Raw genomic sequence first — 22,634 nt, 5'->3', positions numbered from 1 at the left:
TATGTCATTTTACAGTTTCTTTTTTTCAGTGTAGCACAAGCAGCACAACGATGCAGAAAAGAAACAAGGCAGACACACACACTGCACCAGTTTCAGAACCTTATCTGAAGCTATCTGGAGTGCATTTTTTTTACATAAACCGCGAATTACATAAACCAGAGATACCGGAGTCCTAAATACATGGAATGCAGCTCCCAATTTATTGGAGTTTTTTCAAATCTATCCAAGAGCACTGAATGAAGGGAGACTTCACTTCTACATGCTTGCACTAACCTTGTAAAAAACAAATGTGTCCATTCCCTGGGTTGCTGGAATGCAGAACTCTAAACAAGATGAGAGGTGGGGTGGAAACTATAGACAAAATAACAACTCTGCACCACTCCACAGAATGTGCATCGCATAAAAGTACTGGAAAATTTTTTCATTATAAGTCAAGGGGTACCCAAAAGTAGCAGAACTGGTGCTGCATTGGGCAGAGCTACCGAATCACGCAATTCACCCGCTAGGTGAGCATCGTGCCACACCTTTCAAGTTCACTGCATCTGGTGGATTCTCCTAGGAAGCTTTCCTCTGGGTGCAGTGATTTTTTCTGTGAAAGTAGTTTCCCGCGCTCAATGTTTTTTTCACGATGCTCACCTAGCAAAAGAATTGCGTAATATGGTAGCTCTGCCCAACGCAGTGCCATTCCGATTACTTTTGGGCACCTCCTCATATAGCTTCAGACAAATCCAATGAAAAATTCTGTTTGCAGTCATTCTATCGTGATGGCTCTAACAAAGCAAAATTGGCAAACTCCAATATCCACACCGATGGCTCCACAACGAAAACATAAACTGGAGAAAACTTATCGAAAATTAATCGGAAATATGTCTGAAGTGGCATGGAGCAGCATGGTAACATCCATTACAAGGTTCCTATCAAGACCTTTTATTCAAATCAGGAATGAATGTGATGCACTTTAATGAATGTATCGCCACAAAAATGTTAGAAACAGATCTAATAATAGTGGAGGTATAAAGATTGCAATGTTTACTCTTCAAGAGAACGTTTCCTCTATGCAGGTGAGTTGGCAACAGCAAGACCCTACCTGCTGCTTTCTTTTGTTTTCTATTTTCTGAAGTGCACATATAAGGTAACCTGTCAAGGTTGGCATCTGACAAAGGTGGCAGGGAACGTCAAGCAAGCAATGACAGAAAAAATACAATGCATTAACAACTGCCACATCCCCATTTGCTGGAAAATGGGAGGGGTGTATGTAAGAATTTGTGCAAGCCTTCGCTTGGGAGTAATACCTTATCATGAACAATCACTCAATGGCTTGTGTCTATGAGTTGTCACACAGATCTTTGAGGTTATAGATGGTACGTAAGAGAAGGAGCCTTGAATGTCACAGGAGGTCAAGTGAGTCATCTCTTCTACAATATTGCAGACCACCCACAACATGAAGTTTGATAGTGGCTACAACCAAAAAAAGGATTATTTTTATAACCGATTAACGTGAGCGTTTGGGCAAGTTGGTAGTATTACATTGTCAAAAAAAATTTCAACAGCGTGGAAAAAACACGAACAGACAAAAGGGAGGCGACACAGACTAGCGCTGGTTAAACACAAAGGGCCCAATGTACTAGAGATATAACTGATTAACCTGAGCATTTGACCTAGTTGGTAATTCATAGTCAAGAAAAATTTCAACAGCACAGAAAAACACAGACGGACAAAAGGGAGGCAACACGGACTATACTCGGTGACAACTTTTCTTGACAGCACTGTGGAAGCTACAGAACCGAAACGCACGCCTGCTACCATGCCAAGAAATAGTACTTAAGTTTACTGATAATTTTCTCATTTGCTTAGCTGAAATAAATATCGCTTTATTTATTATGAGACTCAAACAGTTACGAGAAGTCGCAGGTAAAATAAAGTTATTGTTCTCCCCCCCCCCCCCCCCCCCCCCCTGCAAGAATGCCTTCCTCTTCTTTCCATTTCTTAGACAACACCACCTTTTCAGCATGCCAGCTTTCCAAAGTAAACATGGCGTCCATGACGTAGTGGGTCAGTGCGCAGCCACAAACACGCTGTTTAGTTCTCCAAGGAAAATATACTCGTAATATGACACTAAAATGTACACTGACAATCGAAATGTTTCTCCCATTCATATTTTTCGCATATATAGTTCTCTAAACATGTTAACGATGCGAGCAAGCAAAACCAAAATCAGCTGCAAGTCGCCGTATACTTTCAGAGCAACATGACTGTGCGAAAGCCCCACCTTCGTAGCCTTCGCTCCACTGTCAAGATAAGTTGTCACCAAGTATAGCACTGTCCGTGTCATCTCCTTTTCATGCGTTCGTGTTTTTTCCGCACTGTTGAAATTTTTCTTGGTGATGTATTTTTATGACCCAAAGTTTTGGGGCCAGCTCGGCGCCTTCTTTAGGGGTTGTACTCTGGGAGGATGGTGCGTCGCTTTTTAAATTATCAATCGCAAGAAAGAGAGAGAGGACTGACAGGACCCGTTTTTGGGTGACGGGGAATGTGGGATGAGGACATGCAATATCTGACTTGAGTGTTCATGGCAACAGTGTTTACTAATCATGAACATTCTCTTACCGTGTTCAAAAAGTGTTGCTTTGAGTTCAAATACCAATGGAGCAATGTCAATGCCAGGAAAAAAATAAAGGACATGGATGACAGCAAATACCAGCTAGAGATCTTCTAGGTTGTTCAAATGCAATGGGAAAATACCAAAATAACAATAATACACAGGCACTGGATGACAATTTTTGAGCCCACATAATATGTAGTTGTTCAAGGGAAAAGAAAGATCACAACCCTTTAGCGCAGTTCTCTTTCATGCCATTTACGACTCTGCAGAACAAGTGGTCACCGTCTCCAAGAATGTCATCTTTGATGAGCCAGACCAAGCCAAATCAAGCCCTCATTACATTCTCAGCAGAAATATGCACTCCCTTCATACTTCTTTTTCAGTCAGTAAACAATGATGACGGACACTTTGTACTGAGGAACCAACAAATCATTGGATGCTCAACAATGATGAACAACTTTTTAATCTCCAGCCTAGCCATTCACCAATATAATAGTGCATAAGATGCAGCCAATTCCTGTAATGTTCCCTAAAAATTTGTGAATCTCACTTAATGCCTTACACCAGATATGCCTTCAATAATGAACGTGACTCCTAATGCAGCAGTCACAACTGGAAGCCTGCCATCTCAGCTGGATGTTTTCAAGCTGCCATTAGAGAGAAGCATGTCGTACCTTCATGAAACTCGGAAGGTAATTACCGTAACTGATGTAGGCACAGTGACTTGAGAAATAGATCTGCGTGCAAAAATATACAACTATGTCACTTTGTCATGGTCATTTGCACACATGCATGACGCTTTTCATCAATTTCTTGTAAGAGTAAGAAGAATGAAGCAATGGTGTTCAAATGGTGGTCAAAGAAATCAAATAAATATAACTTGGCTAAACAAGGAGAAATATTTTGCTGCTGAATGCTCATCAAAAGCAAACAGAGAAGACACAAAAAAGGTCACTGTGTACAAGGGAAATTGCTGCACTTTATTTTTTATTGTGAGAGCAATTATATGGATACTCAAGGTGAAAAAAGCTGCTGTTGATGTGCAGTCCTACACGACAGCACATCCGTGGCACATATGTGGAGGATTAGAAGGCTTCTAGAGATGTGAAGTGCACTTGGATGCAGCAACAAAGTGAAATCGATGCACCATGAACGCAACGCTCAATCACCGCAGTGAAGCCTCTGACTTGCACTGCTGGCCCGAGCATTGTGCACAGGACACGAGAAGCACAATGGCATGCTTGCTGAGCTGCTATGTGTATCCTTTCATCTGATAAGAACAGGTAGAAAATGTCAAGTTAATGTTACCTAATGTTTCACTGCATTCTGGCTAACACCAACAGTTGTCTATTTGTCCCATCTCAAGCACCATCAAGGTGCTATGCCTGCAGCACTCCTGGTGATGCTCTCCTAACATCAGCTTTGTCAAGACATATCTGGTAGCTGCCAGGGCACATTCCTTTTACTTAACAGGAGTTGGCTTGCATACTGCGTGACGTTAGTATGTCACACCTGCATAAAGTTAGAACGCTGTCCAAGGAGTCCAAGCGCAACACTAAACCTTGCTATCACTGCTGGCACTTCACTCTTTGGGCAAAACTGCCAAATTTTGCCAAGCTGTTAAGAAAACTGAGATATGAAATTAGCATTAGGACAGGCTGGGGAAATCTCACAAAATTATTAACGGTTTTACTCAATTTAAATATGCTACTTGAAAAAAAAAATAACAATAATAAATTTAAGGTATACAGACTCGGGCAACAAAACTTTTCCTGTTTACAGTTTTTTTTTTTTTTATGCTGACTTCGAATACCTGATCAGTTTTATTGTGAGCTGCATAGTTTTCATTTTGTATTTGATAATGTTTAAAACGTTGGCCTTTTTGCCCCCTTTTTTTCTCTCACTAACTTCAATATTTATAGTCATTAATGGCTCATATTTATCCACATCAACTCCACATCAACTCACTAGTAAGTGTGTACGAAATATGTTAATGAACGTGAAAAATTAGAACCTGCAAAGGCTAAAAATGTTGAGACCCAGTAATCAGTTACTTGACATTTCTCATAATTGTATAAGTGATGTCAAAGTTCAAAGGCGATGAGGGCACTCCTCACATGTTAAAGAAAATATCGAGAAAAAAAAATCATCCAGATCCAAGCATCAGAAGTACCGAAAACAAGATTTCCAAACTCAAGAAGCTGCCGAAAATTGCATCTTGAGGCAAAATTGAAAGCTTGTCTATGTGGCAAAGATATACTTTCTTTTCTTACTATTTCTTCCCTCATGGGAGCATGACAATGATGGCCATTTCAAGAATGTATCTTTCGTGAACACCTCACATGAACTGCAATAACAAGCAGCTGCATGGTGCTGGCCAGGGAACTAGGTCACAATGCGCACTTTCCAGTTTTTAACACCAAGCCTGTGCTCATTAAATGCGATTTTAATGCATTTTCAGTTTAAAATTCACCTTTGATTTTTATTGTCATCAAATTGACAAAACAAGTAAAAAAAAGTCACAGTTTTGCCGCAAGGGTGAAGCAGTGAATGCGATATTAACAAATTGGAATGTTAAACAAAGTAAGGCTAGCAGCCAACTCCTGTAGCATCCAGCCTGGTGTAACTCAACAAAACACCAGTATAAAGAAAATCGGCCATTGCAGCGAGCGAAGCAACTTTCATGCTGTCTATCACTTCATCGCAAACCGAGTAGTGGGAGCAAGCACGTACGGTCTCCCGATTCTTATTAACAATACCATGCGAGTACCGTCCGATTCTTATTAACAGTACCATGTGAGTGTCGAATGGCCAAATGGTCAGCATCTTCCAGCAGCACGAAGCGATGCAATCAGCAAAAGTACCGATCTCACTTGTAGCTCAAGCTTTGTCTGCTAGGCTCTTCCAATGAGCATTACACAGCTCCTGGCATTGGTGCAAGCTTGATGGCTTGCATCAAGAGCATGTGGCCCTGGCCTGCACTTTTTTTCCTCTTCTTTAGCATGGCTGCTCCAGTGTATATGTAGAGACAAACAATGTATCTGTTAAAAAAGATGCATACATGCACTTGCTGTCTCTGATAGGCAGAGAAGCTTTCTACTAAAAAAATCACGAGGGGTGGCGTGATGCCTGTGGCAAGAGCCTAGCTCACAAAACTTGCGCTACAAGTGAACTTGGTGTGCATGCGCTACTGTTGCTGATCTCGTCGCTTCGTGCCGCCAGAAGGTGTTGGCCAACCTGTCAGTCTAAAGTCACTGGGTCAGTCTAAGCTCGCTCAGTGCGGTTACAGAATTGGGAGACTGTACAAAGGTACAAGCCATCTTCTGATGACCGTAAAGATAAGTGCGTGTGACAGTGCCCGGCTGAGCAAAGTGCGGAGCCATGCATCCGCCCCTCTACCCCATGGGCTTTTCACGTGACAAAAGACTGTCAGCATATCTCCTCGCTGCTGGACATGCTGCTAGCATTTGTCATATGCATTTGTCACCTGCGCTTGCACGCTTTCACTCGCACGTAGAACATACGACAAGCGGGGCGATGTTATCAATTTGGACTTTATACGGAACATCATGGCGGCACCGATGGCGACAGCAAAAACACACCGCGAGTTTCTATGTAATTGCTATCGCAGTAAACATCTAATTTTTGAGTAGCATCTCCCCTTAAGCATATTTATCTGAGCCTAGACATCTCAGCTACTTAACATCCATCAGACGCTCTAAGAATAGCAGCAAAGTAATGTGGCAAAAATAGCATTGTATGAATGGTTGTAGTTTGTTTGGTTACTACAAGCGCTATGAAAAAATGCACACAGAATGGTTCGCAATGCAGAAAACTTGTATTATTCTGAGGCTAGGCATAGCACAGATCGTTGTGATGATTGAGCTGCCATAGTGCCTCGAAAAGTGACGCATCTGCTGACAATAATAAATATCTATCTATTATTTCACAAAAGGAATAAAAATCCACCTAGCCCTAGGCCATACAGTAGTACTAGTATATAAATGCCATATAGTATCTGCATGAATGATTAATGTGGAGTGCAACCTGCTCATAAATGGATATGGAATTTACCTGAGTTCTCAATCCAGTAACTTAAAAAGTTTATTGACAAATATAAAATGCTGAACAGTAAGCCAATCATCTGCTTATGACAATACTATGGAGTACCATGAAGAAGGTTGCCATGGCAATCATTACAGGTATAACAATTTCCGTCAAACTGTGGATTAGCAATATCAGCAAAGTATTTGTGTAAAATACACATTGCAATGCAGAACTTGATTCTGCGGATACAGCAATTGCAGTTTTCCAGATTCGAAAGCTGGTATGGCTTTTACAAAAGAATTTATTCAATTTCGCAATTACAATAGTCTGCTAAGCGTATTGGTAGCTTAAAGATCAATTAAGAGAAGTTTGCTCAGAGACTAATTACTGTGTACTACCGATCACCCCATGGCCCCCACATGCCTCCAACAACACTGCCGCTTCATTTCAAAATGGCTATAATTGTTTAAATATTGTTTATTGTCTTCATAAAAACACTCCATATAGGTGTATTGACATGCACTAGCATCTTCAGCAAGCTTCTTTCTTTCGAGTACCTCTCGAGTATCCTGCTTTGATGCCCATGATCAAATTCAAGCATAATAGGATATAGCAGCGCACTCTCATAATATATGGACTTATCGAATCCTCATGATATATTTTGCTTGTTGCAGTAGTGTAGCCAGAAATTTTCTTTTGGGGGTGGGGGGGTGGGGGTGACGAGGAGGTTCAACCATACTTTATGTGTGCTTGTGCGTGCATTTGTATGTCTGCATTTATTATACATATGATGCAAAATTGAAATATTTTGGGAGGTTTGACCACATCAACTTCACCACATCAACCCCCTGGCTATGCCAGTACCTTGTAAGTGTCATGGCCACAAGAATGGTGAAAATTTGCCCAGAGTGTCCCTGTAATTGCTATGGCAATAAAAACTGCTGACCAAGGACACACACGCATGGACACATACACGGACACACAATATTTTTAGGTAAAGAAAGACTATATATATCCAGCAGATTATACAGACTGTGCAAGTCACTTTTCAGACTGATAGGAGCCAACTTTTCAAAGCACTTACATATAAGGCAGTGATAAATGCAAGGGTCCTGAAGAGATCAAAGACAACTTGAGAATACACAGAAATTATCAACTGGAAGGATGCACAGTTGTGCCTTAAATATGACATCAGCCATACCGAAGAGAAGGTAACTAGATGAATATCTAGTCAGCTACCCTGCACTAGCAGAAATGGTAAGCAAGAAGAAAAATCGTATTTAGCAAATCAAGGTACGCCATGAGTGATTGGTTATTGAGCTGGTGTGCCAAAAATAGTGCAACTGAAACACATGGATATTTTTTTATCTAAAGAACAGCATCTTCAGCAATGTCGTCTTACATTGCTTGCTGCTCTCTCCCTACTGTTACAATTCGCCTTTTCAAGGCTGTTTTACAGAATTAAAACTGACGACAAACACAATGAACAATCGGCTCAACAGAAGCTCCGAAGGCCCCCATGCACCGAAGGAAGCAAATGTGCCCAGGCAAACACTCACATTCATGAACAGAATGGGGCCTGCGCTCTTTATCTGTTAAACCCGTGCTCAAGTGCAAGCGATGTGTGGCACCACCGGGGCCCTTCATGTTGGTGCAAATGCCACAAAGGCAGGTGACATGTGACCCAGATGGTAGACCTACTTGCCGTGATGGTGGATACTTTCCCCGGAAGTTATTTATAGAGTGGGTGCTTCGATGCCAACGCACTATCCTCTTCTTTTGTCACTTGAATTAAGAAGCACGCCAAAGCTTCAAGAGTAGCTCCTTGGAGCTTACTGTTCTCCCATAATGCTGTTGTTTTGTTCAAGGTCACCTCACGTCTGCCCGAGCCCTCTCAGTGGAAGTATCTGGTTCGAGGTCCAACCTTAGCTGATTGGTGTCACGCTACCTTGTAACGCTACCCACACCCTGGTGATACAAGTTCCAAAGTTCGCTGTATTGTACCAGCACATTCAAGATTTTCTCAATTATGAATGTAATGCTAAATCTCAAGCCAGAGTTGTAAATTTCTAGCTGGAACATCCAGTCTCACGCTTCATAAATCACAGAAACTCATGTTTTTATTTCTAGCATACAAAGCAAATATTTCCTTGTAGCGTTTTCATGGCTGCGAAAAGGACGCTTGCTCTATGGCATAACTTACACCCCTATTTTGGAGAGGGCTGTGAAAACCAAGGTGTCGGAACGGAACAAAAACCGAAAACGAAAAACGAAAAAACGATATTTTTGACTGGAACGAAAACGTAACCGAAACTTTATCTATTATTTCATAACGGAGTGAAACCGAAATTTTTTCAATCGTTTTTCGGTTCATGAGAAAACTTCGCAATCCGGAACAACTGAGCTCATGCAATGTGAGCATATCTCAGGCAGGAATTCCAAAGCAAAGATATGTTTAAATTGTGCGAAAAACGACAACAGTGGCAACCAGAGAAGTTTATATTAACGCAAGTGGACTTTTGCGCGCCTGTCACGCAGTTCAAAGTGGAGAGGGCATTGTCGGCACTGAAGTTTGTTACAGCAAAAGCTGTTCTAAGATCACAACAGCTGATTCTGGCACCATAGTTGCCCGTCGCCGCTGGTGTCCGTGTCCGCTATCACGTGATAAGAAAAAATTAAATGAGAAACAAATTTCTGCGATCGGATGGGATTTTAACCCGCCCCTCTGTGTGGCAGTTGGGTCTTCTAACACAGTGCCACACTGGTGCTTGTAACTCCTTCGCAAAAATACTGTATACAGGCATCATGTCGGGCAAGGAATCGTGTTAGCAAATGTAATATAGCGTGGCAGAAGAGTAAAATAACAACCAGTCATCACACAATGCTAATAGCACAAAGAGTGTGTGGTTTAATGCTTCCCGTCAGTGTTGCAGAGTTGCCACTGCTGAATTGGAATGACTCCGGAATCATTCCACATTTTCGCGACCAGGGAATGGAATGGGGACAACACTTGGAGGAATGGAATAGGAATGTTATTAAGCGCCTTTTGCACAGAATGGAATGGGAATGGAATTAAGGTTTTATCCCGAAAATAGAGCACGTTTTCAAACATTAGGAAGTCAGAGCCTCAAAATATACAATAAATCAGTATTTTTAAAATGGCTTGGCTTATTACAAACATGGTACATTTATAAGCAACGCGCCTACTACAAACCGAGGCATAAGTTAGTGTACAAACAAATGGATTATCCCAGCAGATACCGAAGGGAAAAACAAATTGCCCCTGCGCATTGGTTCCCATTGATACCCCCACACGAAAGTGGCGAATACTCTATGCACAGCCTGATCTTTATCTCACGAGCAGTTTAGCATCTGACACGTAAATAACCTTTGCGACAAGGAAGACACTGCATACCTGCGCACAGGCGAACACAGAAAGTTCTCCTCACCCCATCCATGCTTGCGAGGCGCGCTTGACAAGCGTGAGTGCTGTAGAGCAGTGCGGCCCAGTGTTCCGTATTCGATGCAAAGGCACAAGGTGTCCAAGCGGTGCACTGTTCTAGTAATACCAGTAGATCTAGAGGGTTTTGTTCCCCTTTAACGAAATCTTAGATTTCTCCATAATCACGACCACTCCAGACGCGCAGCAAAACAGCTTAGTCTTCTTGAATACTACTTTTGTATAAAAATATGTTATGTCGTCATTTTAGCACTAACACGTTTAAGCTTAAACAATATTAAAACACCACCATTCGTTAAAACATGCTGACCATGCAAATACTAAGGTAGCGGGAGAACTGCCCCTATAGGAATTAGAAGGGTGGTTGTACTGCACGAGATATGTCGCCAAGCTACTATCCCTCCACCTTGGTAACGTGTTTTGCGTACTTTTGCAGTTCTTAATGCATCTGATGACATCAGCTTTATGGGGCGTTCATTCTTAACTCGATAAAACTGTCAAGATGCCTTTCCTACATTGAAGAATTGCAGGAATAGAATTGAACTGCCCGGCCATTCCCAGAGTGGGAATGGGCTAAGTTTTTTTCATTCCGAGGAATTGAAAGGAATGGAATTGCGGTAAGTTCTAGTTCCCCGGAATGGAATTGGAATAGAATGGAGGAGCCCATTCCGCAACACTGCTTCCCACCCACTGCAAAGTGCTCAGCCATAATTCTTCATCATCATCATCAGCCACAGCACAAACTGCACATAATGACTTACACGTGTGTAGCAGGTACCACGATTCTCCAAGATGACGAAAAATGGCATAGTGGGAACTTCACTACTTCAGAAAAAATTGCGATGATTTATGACGTAGTGGGTACCTTGCATGTGTACTTGTATTAGTTGCCCCAAGAGACTCTACAACGGGCTCTACAAAGTCTGCTCTTCCAGCTGTGACTGTGCTGCGTGTTCCGCGCAGGCCTGGCGATCTTTTTATCAGAACAGCGGTCTCACACATCAGAGAGTACATTCAATTACGTGCTGCTTCTGAGATCGTGCTCACTCCCTTGACACAAAGCATAGAGCCTACTAAAAAATTCGTATTTGTCTTTTGAGAAAATAAATACTATGACTTTGAAATTAATACTGGTTTCCGCTAGTTGGTAGGAATTCGTGGTACACTTATGTCCGCTGATCTGAAGAACGTGTTTTACCCTTGTCCCACTTTCTTAATAGGAAGGCAAGTAACTATATATCACAACTCCCATGTGTTTTATGATGTCCTGAATTTCTGCACACAAAAAAAGAAAAAAAAAAACGTTACGAACCGTTACGGAACATTTTTTTTTTCGTTCCGGAGCAGAAACGGAACGGAACTTCTTGCTAAAACCGAAACGAAAAACATTTCGTTCCGAAACCCAGGTGAAAACACAGACGTTTACCATGCACATGCTAACCTGTTTCATTCAACCAAGTTCTTCCTGCTAAAATGTTAATGTTTTGAACTTGTGGTGGCAACCGACAAAGCAAGCAAAGAAGAAGACATGGCAGTCCTCCTCTCCATAACTGGTTCTCCCCTCATCTACTGAACTCCCTCACCACGCGGGTAAGGGAAAGGCGAGGAGAGTGAAGAGACAAGAATAAAGCAGTTGAGAGTTGGGATTCATACCATTCGGTTGTCTTTCTCTATCGCACGTACACGTGTCTCAACAAAGTTAAATAATTGTAATACATTTTAAGAAAGTTAACGTTAGCGCGACAATGAGGGCCAGATCTGGCCAAAGAGGGTCATCAAAGACATTAAAGGGACACTAAAGGCAAACGTTAAGTCGACGTTGATTCTTGAACTAGCGTTCCAGAAACCTCGTAGTGTTTGTTTCGTGCTAAGGAAATGCTTATTTTGAATGAAAGTCACATTTTAGTGGTCTGCACAGTGTTAGCACGCTTTAAATCGTGCGCCTGAAAAGGCCTCCTGACGTAGCATTTGCCTTGCCCAATGTTGCCCACCTTTTCTAACGGCAGCTGACGCTGTGCTTTATGCTCTGAAGGGCACATTACACAACATCACATGGACGTGGCATTTTGTCGAAATTTCCGTTACAGCGACTTTCATGAGCGTGCAAGGCACACACAGCAGTACGTGATAACAAAACTACCACTGAGGTGCCACCACGTGAGCGGAGCGCAGCCCTGCGAAAACAGAACTTTTGCACAACCCGTGCTGTTCTCCACTGTAACATCAAGTTCTTTTTTCCATGAATCAAACAGAAACGCACAAGCAGCATTTTATTAAGCCTTGCAATGCTTGGAATGTTCTTTTTTTATTATAAGTAGCCTGAATACTAGTGATAATTTGTACTCTGGACTCGTTGACATCATCAGGCTCGGTCCAAAACGTCCCACTGGCGGCGCATATAGTGTCCTACATTTACTTTAATTTCTCGATTAGTAGAGCACTGCTATTGATAATATTGACATTTTAGACATTCTCACACAATGACCTTTCACTCTTACCTAAATTTTTATTTGCCTTTAGTGTCCCTTTAAGTGCTGTGTTTCGCGAGTACACCGTAAAATGCCGAGCAAGCGGCCCCACCCGAGCAAGCGCCTCCCTCCATTTTTCTGGAGATCTGAAATATGTGCCAATGACCGAGCAAGCACCCCCCTCTCCCCCTCCTCCCCTGCGGCCACTTTTTACTGAAATTTATTTATGTTTATGAAGTGCCGTTGTCATGTGGCTGGTCATATACTGGTCAAACCAGTCGCTACTTCAATGGTTTGACAATGACGAGGGGGAATAAAAACAGTAAATAAATAAAGCATTACATTGGAAACATGGATGCGATTTTTTTTTTCAGTTTTAGTGGCTCTCCCGCCGCCATCTTGAATTTCGGTCCGGTAACAAGCAAGCAGCCCCCCTCCAAATCTGGTCGGATTATTTTTCACCATAGGGGGGACGCTTGCTCGGCATTTTACAGTATTTCCTAGGAGCACCGTACAGATTACATATGAAATAAACTTTGAAAAGTCATGGGTGTCATATGAAAATATCAGTGCATACTGCCAACCAGAGCCCCGAAATCGCATGTTATATATTAGTTTCTGTTCTGCTCACCTGCATTACTGTCATCTAATTTAATTGGGCTGCCAATACCAAGAAATCGTTGCACAACTTAGTAATATGCACCTCATTTTTCATGAGCAGAAATGAAAGATAAGATATCCTTGAGTGTAATGCATGCCCTGATTTTCATACTTCAAGAAATGAGAGCAACAATCAGTACCTTTCATTATTCCCTCATCTCATTTTTACAGCAAAGGAGACGGAATTATAATTGCAATGCTGCTGGAGGCCCAACTTGAACACCAATGATGACAATGTTCCCGCATTCGCGGAAGCTTCTGGCAGCCACAGTACAGCAAAATCAAGGTTTTCATGATTATGGGGCGGGAATTTCTAACACTATCGCAGTGCTGGTCTCATACTTGATCCTACCACCCATATATTTTGGCAAAAAAAGAAAAGAAAGAAGAAGAGCAAGTGACTATGGCATGTTTAGGGCTCTGTGTTTTCAGATAAATTTTTAAAAATCCGTTAAACACTTGCCGGTAAAATTTTTGACAATTCGGATTTATCCGATAAACTCTGATTTTAACAGCCAACAGACCCTGTTCCATTCTTTATTAAAAGCACATGTTCAAAGCAGTCATTGACACATCGGCCGGTTTGGCCGATATAAATTTTACCTCATGTCAACACTATCTCATAGGGCCGCATCCCTAACACATTTAACAAAGGGCTTGTCGCACACGGAGCGAGAGACGTCAACGTATGTAAGGCACCCGGGAGCACAAGACTACATCTTGATATATGGTCCCCTAGAGGCACTGGGGCGTGCCAGATGGCATAAAATATACAAACGTAGGTGTACTGAAGTATTTATGCTTGTGTGCATATTTGTTTGTGCGCTCAAACCTTCCAGACAACTAAAATACACTTTGTGCATTCTCAAGTTTTCGGGTTCGGATATCATTTCATCTAAGATAGTGCAGTATTGATAATAATGCAAAATTAAACTCCGAATTTTAGAGAATTGGGGATTTACAAAAAATAAACTCCGATAAACTCAGAATCTTTGTGAAAAAATAAACTCCGAAAAACACCCTCCGAATTTCAATAAAAATGCTCCGAAAACACGGAGCCCTAGGTATGTTACAGTCACATTTTATACATTTTTATGACAAAGAAATCTTGCTAGTGGTTCTACAATTAAAGAAAGACGAAAATAGATACTCACTGAAGGTGCTTAGATTTGAAAGAGTTCAGGCAAGTCCAAGTGAATACATTAAATTGGCCCGATTGGTGACTGTGCAAAATTCAATGGAGGCCTTTTCAGACCAATAAGGTCTGCATGGGACCCAGGTGAACAACAGGGGGTGGAAGATTTGATTTGCACGAATCACAAAGAGGGTAGCCCAAGCAAGGTGCAGTCAAGTCTGCTGCTCTGTGTAGAGGAAGGGAAGCAACTGCAGTGATGGATAAAGATGGGGAGGAGGAAAAGCCAGGGATATGTGCGTGCAACGCGTGACAGCCCTACCAAAACTGCATGTCGAGTCTTGTGAACATGCAGATATTCCAACAAGGCCTGTCTAGCAGTAAGTAAAAGTGCCAGGCCATGGGCCAAGAACAGTGCCTTTCAACAGTGGTCTACCTATGATGGCGAAGAAACTATCCACTGTCTACCCCTAGCTAAGCAAACAGATGATGGGACAGGATTGTGTTCACTTGAGCTGGTTGATACATGGATTATTCCGAAGAAACAGTGCAAAGATGGGGCACGAGGGGCCGATATAATGAAGTGCTGTAATTTGTTGCATCTGCTGCATTCCCTCCCCGTCATATCTTCATGCCGTTTTTTTTTTTTAAACAAGATGATGGGAACCAACAGAACTTTCAACAGGAAAAGGCTGAATATCTTGAGCCTTCTGCATGGAAGGAAAAATGGAAAAACAATACTGAAGGATGTCGTTCACAGATGACATTATCCCATTAAGAGATTCTGGAGATGACTTGCAACTAACGACGAACGACTGTGGACTTCAAGACCCAAATGGCTGAAGTACTCAGGCTTGGATATTATTATGCAGAAAAGTGAACATTCAATGACGTGATTAGGAAACAGGTCTTTCAATTGACAGCTTGTACAAGCAGTGCATGGGTACATGATAATAAGGCCCCGCCACGGTGATCTAGTGGTTATGGCGCTCGACTGCTGACCCGAAGGTCGCGGGATCGAATGTCGGCCGTGGCAGCTGCATTTTCGATGGAGGCGAAAATGTTTGAGGCCCGTGTACTTAGATTTGTGTGCAAGCTAAAGAACCCCAGGTGGTCGAAATTTCCGGAGCCCTCCACTACGGCGTCTCTGATAATCATATCGTGTTGTGGGACGTTAAACCCCATATATTATTATTATTATTACATGATGATAAGGCGGCAATAGGGGCTAGTTGGTACGTCTTCATGCTTGTGATGTGCATCCGGAGGACACGGACCAGAGAAAATGAGGCTGTGTTGTTTTCCTCGTTTTCTCAGGTCCGTGTCCTCCGGCAGCGTATCACAAGCATGAATCATGGGTACATTTATTGAATCAAGCAAAACCTTGATCCCACGAGAGACCCTGCATAAAAACACAAACTCATTGAAGTGCATGGATTGAAACTACCAAGTTATAAATCGCAGTTAACCAATATACTTGAAAAATAAGAACGCAATCACTGTTTTCTGCCAGTACTAAAATACCAGCGCTTGAATTTCGAGGTAAGCAAAGGAAGTCGAAAGTAAGCTATGAACCATGCAATGAGCAAAAGACAGGAAAATGGTAGCCATATTATCAAGAGAAAGGAAAGCAGCTGCATGGATTATGGATCAATGTGGAAGCTGGAAATCATGCAATTGGACCTGGTAGTCTATTAGGATAACAGAACGAGTACCAAGGGAAGAGAAATGCTGACAAGAGCGACAAATAAGTGGATGAAATGACGACATCAGGAAATATATGGGAGGATGGGATTGGTTCGATTTGCATAGGACAGAGGAGTGTGAGTATACATACTAAGAGCGATACAAAAAGAATCCTTACTGAAATGCTGTAAGAGGTGCACTTTCACAGCCTGGCCTCGGGGACACTGCAGTGAGAGCAGGAGCCAACTTGTAATCAAGGTTGTTGACAAGCTATGCCCTGTGCAAGTAAAAGAGGCAATAGTTAATAAAACTGCATCAATAAATGCATAGCATGTTTGCCTCACTGCTCATCGAACAAAGATCCGGGCTGCAATTATGTAGTGATGCGTTCCACTTGATTCTATGCCACTGTTATTATCCCCCGTTCACAGCTAGGTTATCCAACAGATAATGTGGTCAAGGCAATTCTCTGAGCACTGACGAAGCATGAAAAGTGTGAGAATAAATGGTATCAGGAAAGGCACCACTGCAATACTGCAACCCAGATTGACAAAAATCCTTATGCGTAGGTGAGACTTATGTCTTGTCTGTGGCATCTTTATCACTTTGTTAAAAATATTACCATGTGCTGGTGCCTCTGCAATGGGCAACATGGAAACTTTTGTATAAGGCAAACCTTGTTTATCATAAGTTCTTTATGCCAAAAAGACTTGGCCCTGTAAAACATTCTTCTCCATGGTGCTCTGGAAATCATACCCTTTGAATACAAGTAACAAATCGGGCAAGCTATGATTGCACCGCTTAATTTGGCTATTAGTAGACTCATGAACATAAATCATTCACATGACATGAAAGATTAAAGTACGACACCACCCATAGCGCCGGACAAGGAAGCAATCAAAGCAATGTTATCAAACACACAATAGTATTAATCCCTTCATTTTATAATGCTGATATCATGTACTATTAGAACTGTAAGTTCGGGACATGAAACCCCAATAATTACTATTACTAGAACTGTAGGAAGTGTCATATTCAAGGAAGAGCTACATTTGCAGCATGTCAACGAAAAGCCTGGAAGAGAGTGGAGCAGTGTTTGGTCACACATGCAACAGCACACTGTAACTCTGAATGCAAGGCTACTAGTCAAGACCGCATTGAAATTCATCATGTAAACCTAAGGTGCAGATTAGGTTAACTCCTTCAGTGGTGCCATAGCAGCTGAGAGAGATATATGAGCATAACATAGCACTTCTCAAGTTAGGCATTTCCCATTCTTTCTCTTTAAAAGCATACTGTCGATTCAAAATGTTACAGGGTGGCATAGAAAAGTTTGAGGCAAAAGGAAATCATGATGGATGCTCTATTATTTTGCTAGCTTCAGTTTACCGAAAATGGTAAATGCCTTTCATAAATTGAGATGCACCATTATTTTGCAAGCTACACAAGAAAGCCAGAAATACAAGCCTAATACTTAGAGAAGCAGTTCATGAAACATGCAATGGTGCTTTTTGCTTCTGCCAGAACACAAGCATTGCCACAGCAGAATGCACAGACCTTCAGATGTGCTATTGTAGATGCCGAAGTAAAATATTGAGCAGTGTTATAATGTTGCGATTCATATGTTAGTTTGCGCATCACCCATGTCAAGGAAGCCAGAATATACTCACATCAGGAAAACCCAACCTGTGCCATTAAACTACAACATGAGAGCTGTTTTGAAAAATCATTAAAGACGAAACTGAAGCACCGCCTATGCAAAACAGTGTATTCAATTAGATGGTTAACTCGCAAAACCTTGAAGTTATTTTAAAAAGCAATGCCGCAAGTTGCACCACGAAGGATCACAGAAAATTTTTATGGTGTTAGTAACTGGAAAGTTAGCCTCGTCATAATGTTGCCAGACCGGTGACCCAGTGGACAGAAAAGGAAAGACCGCAGAGGTGGCTTGGACAACACTGCGACAAGCAAAGAAGCTAAAGTTAAATGTTGAAGCTACCGCAACAAGCCTGAGGAGACTTAAAAGCAAAAGATAGAACAGGTTAACAACTTCAGCCTTATCATACAATTTTGTAAAGGTACCACCTAGAATTAAAAAAAAAGGCCACTATATTTTAAATGTTTACAAGTAGAACACGTTTCAAAAATGAATATTGCTTTAAAGCATGCAAGTTCTAAGAATGTTGAAATCCCTGCACAGCAAGATAACTTGTATACAAACCATGAAATTGAAAGTAATGAGAGGGGATTAAGTGGCAGAGCTCTGCCATGACACTTGTAAATAAAAACACCATGCACGCATTCACAAAACTCGAATACGTAAAGGGGGGCAGGAAGGCATTGTAAGTTTGAATACTCGAACAACTCATTTTGTGCATTACATTGCAGAAAGTAGCGATATAGTGAAATATACCATTCAAAACATTTACACTTATAAGAGATGTGGTCAATCAAGCTTAGAATCACTGCCCTTGGTCTTCTAACTTTTTGTTTATGCCTTAATGTTAAAGTTCTTCAAGTGTTATAGGTGTAAACAACAAACATGCTGCTAAACATTTTGTGTGCAGCTTATGCCTTTTACATTCTACATGTGCTAAAATAGGAAGTAGAAGAATCATGTATAATAGTGACAACAGTTCCCAATGTCAGGTCCTCTCTATTTTTATATTCTGTAGGAAGGAAGGCAGACGTGTAGCTCAATGAACCTTTGCTACCAGCTACAAGCTTTCCTACATTGCCTTTAGCAGTACTTATCTTTACTTCAGGCAGGAAAGCTACAACAAACATAAGCTGGAACACTGATTTGTGTAGCACTAACGCTGCCTTCTGCTGCCTTCAATCATTTATTTTGGCTCCGACAACAGCTGTGGGAAGCACAGAAATGCTGCACATGCTACAGTATGATGCCTGGTTATCTTGATGATGCCAGCTTATTAGAATGAAGACAGAATTTTTTTAGAGCTATAGTGGCACATATACTCACCATAAAAACTATTAAAATAGACACGAAGAACATCATACAATATGCACCTCATCCTAACCACGCTACGTTCAACTTACTATGCTACATGTTCTCACCTAAAGTAAGATATTTCAGGCAACTACCTTAAAGCTGTTTATTCTGTAACTTCAGAAAATTTTACAGTGGTTTGAAGTCAGCATTACCAGCTCGAGAAAGGAGTACTTGCACCTTTAAACTTTTGCCTTTTGTTACCAGTGGTTCTACAACTACTGTGCTACAAGAAGTTTTCCGAGTGAATGTTATAGCTGCAGAAAACCATGACAGTGACTGCTTAATATTCTAGGTCAGAGATCAGTGCCAGTAAACTTTTAAAAGTAAGTATCAATTGTATGAAAATGTAGCAGTGCTGCAACTGAGGCAATATCACAGTGCTGGAGTGATCTTGTAATCAATCCAGCACTGGTATTGCCACAGTATCAAGAGTGATCCAGTGGTTTGTTCTGCATGTAAAACAAAGAGGCTGCATAGGCCATGATAACAGAACTCTATTCCAATAACCCCCATTGAAGACTATTGCGAATTACATGAGAAAATCGGTTTGTGTCATTAGTTTTCTTAAACATCAACCCTCTAATTATGACTAAAATGTTTCAAACAGAGATCATGAACACTTGTCCTATTATAGAGTACTACTTATCAAAATATGTACAGTCTTACAATACCGTGCAGTGGCTTAGCTAAAATAATCAGCAAGCATGCACTGAACAATCAAACCACCACTGCCGAATCTCTTATGCTGGCGAACCTGAGGTTGTATACAGCAGGCATATCACTCGGACATTACAGATACTTGATATATTTTTAATTATTTACTGGTAGCCACCACACTAAAAGCGCAAAGTTGCAAAGAAATAGTGTCGCACATGCACACCTTCAGTAATAAACTCCGTTTCATGTGCACCCGTGACGGTACACTCACCTACATATAACAGAAAAGCCCCTTACTACACTGACAAGGCAAATGACACCAAACGTCATCTACTACGGGTGCTCTATTTCAGTAAATCATCGCCACATTATTCCACAGACTGTTTATTGATTCCAACTAAAGCTCCGCGAAAAAAATTGCACACACTACAACGCAAACACGGCCGCTGCTGGCAGCAGAGAGGGCGTGCAAAACTCGTATGCATGGCAAACGTATCCCCCCCGTTTCGGTCAACTGAACTTAACGAGGCTTGATGGCATGCAAAAGCAGTCTGCTCTTTTTGAGGACATAAACGTATGTATACAACCAGAATAAACATACACGAACAAAGCCACTAGCAACAACGCGCGTCTTGCAGCGTCACCAAATCACACCATGGACGACGTTGTTAGGTCACACAAGCTTCCAGCACTTGACAGGATAACCGACCACTGGCACAAAAGTTGGTAGTAAGTTCAGAGCCAATTTTATACTTTTCTTTTCAATGCGGCAATGAATGAAGCTTTGCAGACCGGCAAAACGTGGTGGTAGCGCAGGCGGTTGGTAGCCAGTAGCCGTCGGCGTAGCCAAGCCAATGTATCGTCGGTCGCATCTAGAGCTTGCTTTGCTTTGCAAATTTGTTGTAGCATAAAATTTATTTTTATGTAAACATTTTTTGTTGCTATACACATGTAGAATATTATTCTATATTCTAAGGTCTCTTACTTATATTTAGTTTCGAGCACGACCAGTGATGATGCTGTGAGCGCAACTTGCGTGTCGTCAGCTTTCGATATTCGCTCTTTTGTCGTCTGCTTCACTCGACGTATCGTCATAAGTGTTCTGTGGAACAGTTCTCTCGTTCACGGTACTCGAGGGAGCCCATCTGGCCAGCCACCGTTTAAAATTTCTGACCAAGATATGCAGAGCTCCATAAAACGTGAATGATAAAGCTAGCAAGTGAGAGGCCTCGTTGCCGGCAACCGCATTGAAAACCATGAGTTTTGCGGGTTAAAAGATCCTACGTAAACGCAGTTTACGAACCCGTGCGAAGTACAAAAGCAAAAGAAGGAATGCTTGTTTGAACACAGGTTATTGATGTAGAAAACCACTTCCAGCGGCTGTTAGTACGCGGGCTATCGTACACCTTCTCCCAAGCATTGGTCCCGAACGTAGGCTAATTTCGGGAGAACGAGCAAAATGAATTTTATAAGTTCAAAGACCGCGGCTAGTAGCTTACAACTTGAGCATCTGGTTACAAAGTACATCTGGTTATCCCACTTGGATCCGCACATAGCAGGACCGCAACGTTCTCCTGCTACAGGCAGGGCTCATTACCTTCGTTGCAAAAACACTTTCGCATAGCGCTGCTACCACGGCTGCCGAACAGGAAACCACCCGTGCCGAAAACAGACAAGTGGGAGGAGCCTTACAGGGGCGTATCCAGTAAATCATTGGCTGAAAGGGGGGGGGGGGGGGGAGTCCGATTCCTCTTTATGTATGTTCGTGCGTGTGTTCGTATGTGTGCTTGTATACATATACACATAAAATGGACAAATTTTCAAGGTGCTTGGGCTGACCCCCCCCCCCCCCCCCCCCAAGTCCCCTCTCTGGCTGCTGTCACAGAAATGTGGCCGTCCGGACACAGCAGCATTTTCCCTCAGCGCGTGTGCGCGCCTGTGTCATCTGTTTTGGACAATTAGCATGTGATTTCAGAATCTATCGGTGCTACATGCGCTATTGTTTTTTGCATTGAAAACAATCGAAAAAGCCTACAAAATTTTTATGTCACTGTAGAGATAACAGTATAGGACGGCATAAACCGCAAAAAATGTTATCAATTCATTGCATTAACTTCTTAATTGCGCCGTCACGACATTTATTTATATTAGAAATATGAGTGGAATCATCATTAAAATCTCGCATGAAAGTAGCGCAGGACAGGGTGGGTTGGCGATCATTGGTAGAGGCCTTCGTCCTGCAGTGGACGTAAGGTAGGAGGAGGAGGAGGATGATGATGATGATGATGATGATGATGATGATGGCTTCCTACATTACAAAATGACCATTTAGACCGAAATATCTTGCGTGAAAATATTAACTTAATCTACTTGATTATGCACCGAGCATCGCGAAGCATGACTCGCAGTGGAACGCCACATCTGTATGAAGCTTCGCCGCCTCGCTGTAGCAGCTGCTGCTGAAGTGACCATGCATCCAAAGTAATAAAAAGAAGAATAAAAAAATTAAAAATAAAGGCGTTATGAATAAAATATGCAATCGTGATAAAAAACGCCAGGCCTGCGCTGAAACCGCAGCACAGTCACAGCGAAAGCTGGAAGAGCGGCGTTTCTAGAGCCCGCTTAGGGCTACAATACAAGTACACTAGAAAGGTACCCACTATGTCATAAATCACAATTTTTGTGAAGTTGGGAAGTGCCTACTAAGCAAATATTCGTCATTCTGCGGAGAAGCGAGGCACCAGCTACACGTCTGTAAGGCATTATGTGCACTTTGTTGACGCGACGACTGATGACAATGAAGAATTATGGCTCAGCCCTTTGTAATGGGTTGGGATCTTTAAACGGCCCACCAGTTACGTAATTTGCATTGGGTGACGCCCGGTCGCTATTTCCCTCTCCCGCCATGC

General features: G+C 42.0%; 1 protein-coding gene across 6 annotated transcripts in view; it reads right to left on the bottom strand.

Annotated features, from left to right (window-relative positions):
* Positions 1–20,533, bottom strand: part of LOC119373048 (TOX high mobility group box family member 4-B) — a 453,672-nt gene extending 433,139 nt beyond the window's left edge. For 2 of the 6 annotated variants that reach the window (XM_037643179.2, XM_037643178.2), the window contains exons 1-2: positions 20,327–20,529; positions 16,234–16,332 (exon numbers count right to left, since the gene is read on the bottom strand). The gene's annotated coding sequence lies outside the window, so the exon portion shown is untranslated. Of the gene's footprint in view, positions 1–16,233; positions 16,333–20,326 lie in introns of all 6 variants that reach the window. The other 4 variants (XR_007417751.1, XR_005179769.2, XM_037643183.2 and 1 more) reach the window with 4 other exon arrangements.
* Positions 20,534–22,634: the final 2,101 nt, after the last annotated feature.

This window comes from Rhipicephalus sanguineus, chromosome 1 (assembly GCF_013339695.2).
Source record: "Rhipicephalus sanguineus isolate Rsan-2018 chromosome 1, BIME_Rsan_1.4, whole genome shotgun sequence".
Classification (NCBI taxonomy): domain Eukaryota; kingdom Metazoa; phylum Arthropoda; class Arachnida; order Ixodida; family Ixodidae; genus Rhipicephalus; species Rhipicephalus sanguineus.
Note: the sequence above shows the minus strand (reverse complement) of the source record. Positions and strands in the feature narration are given on the sequence as shown.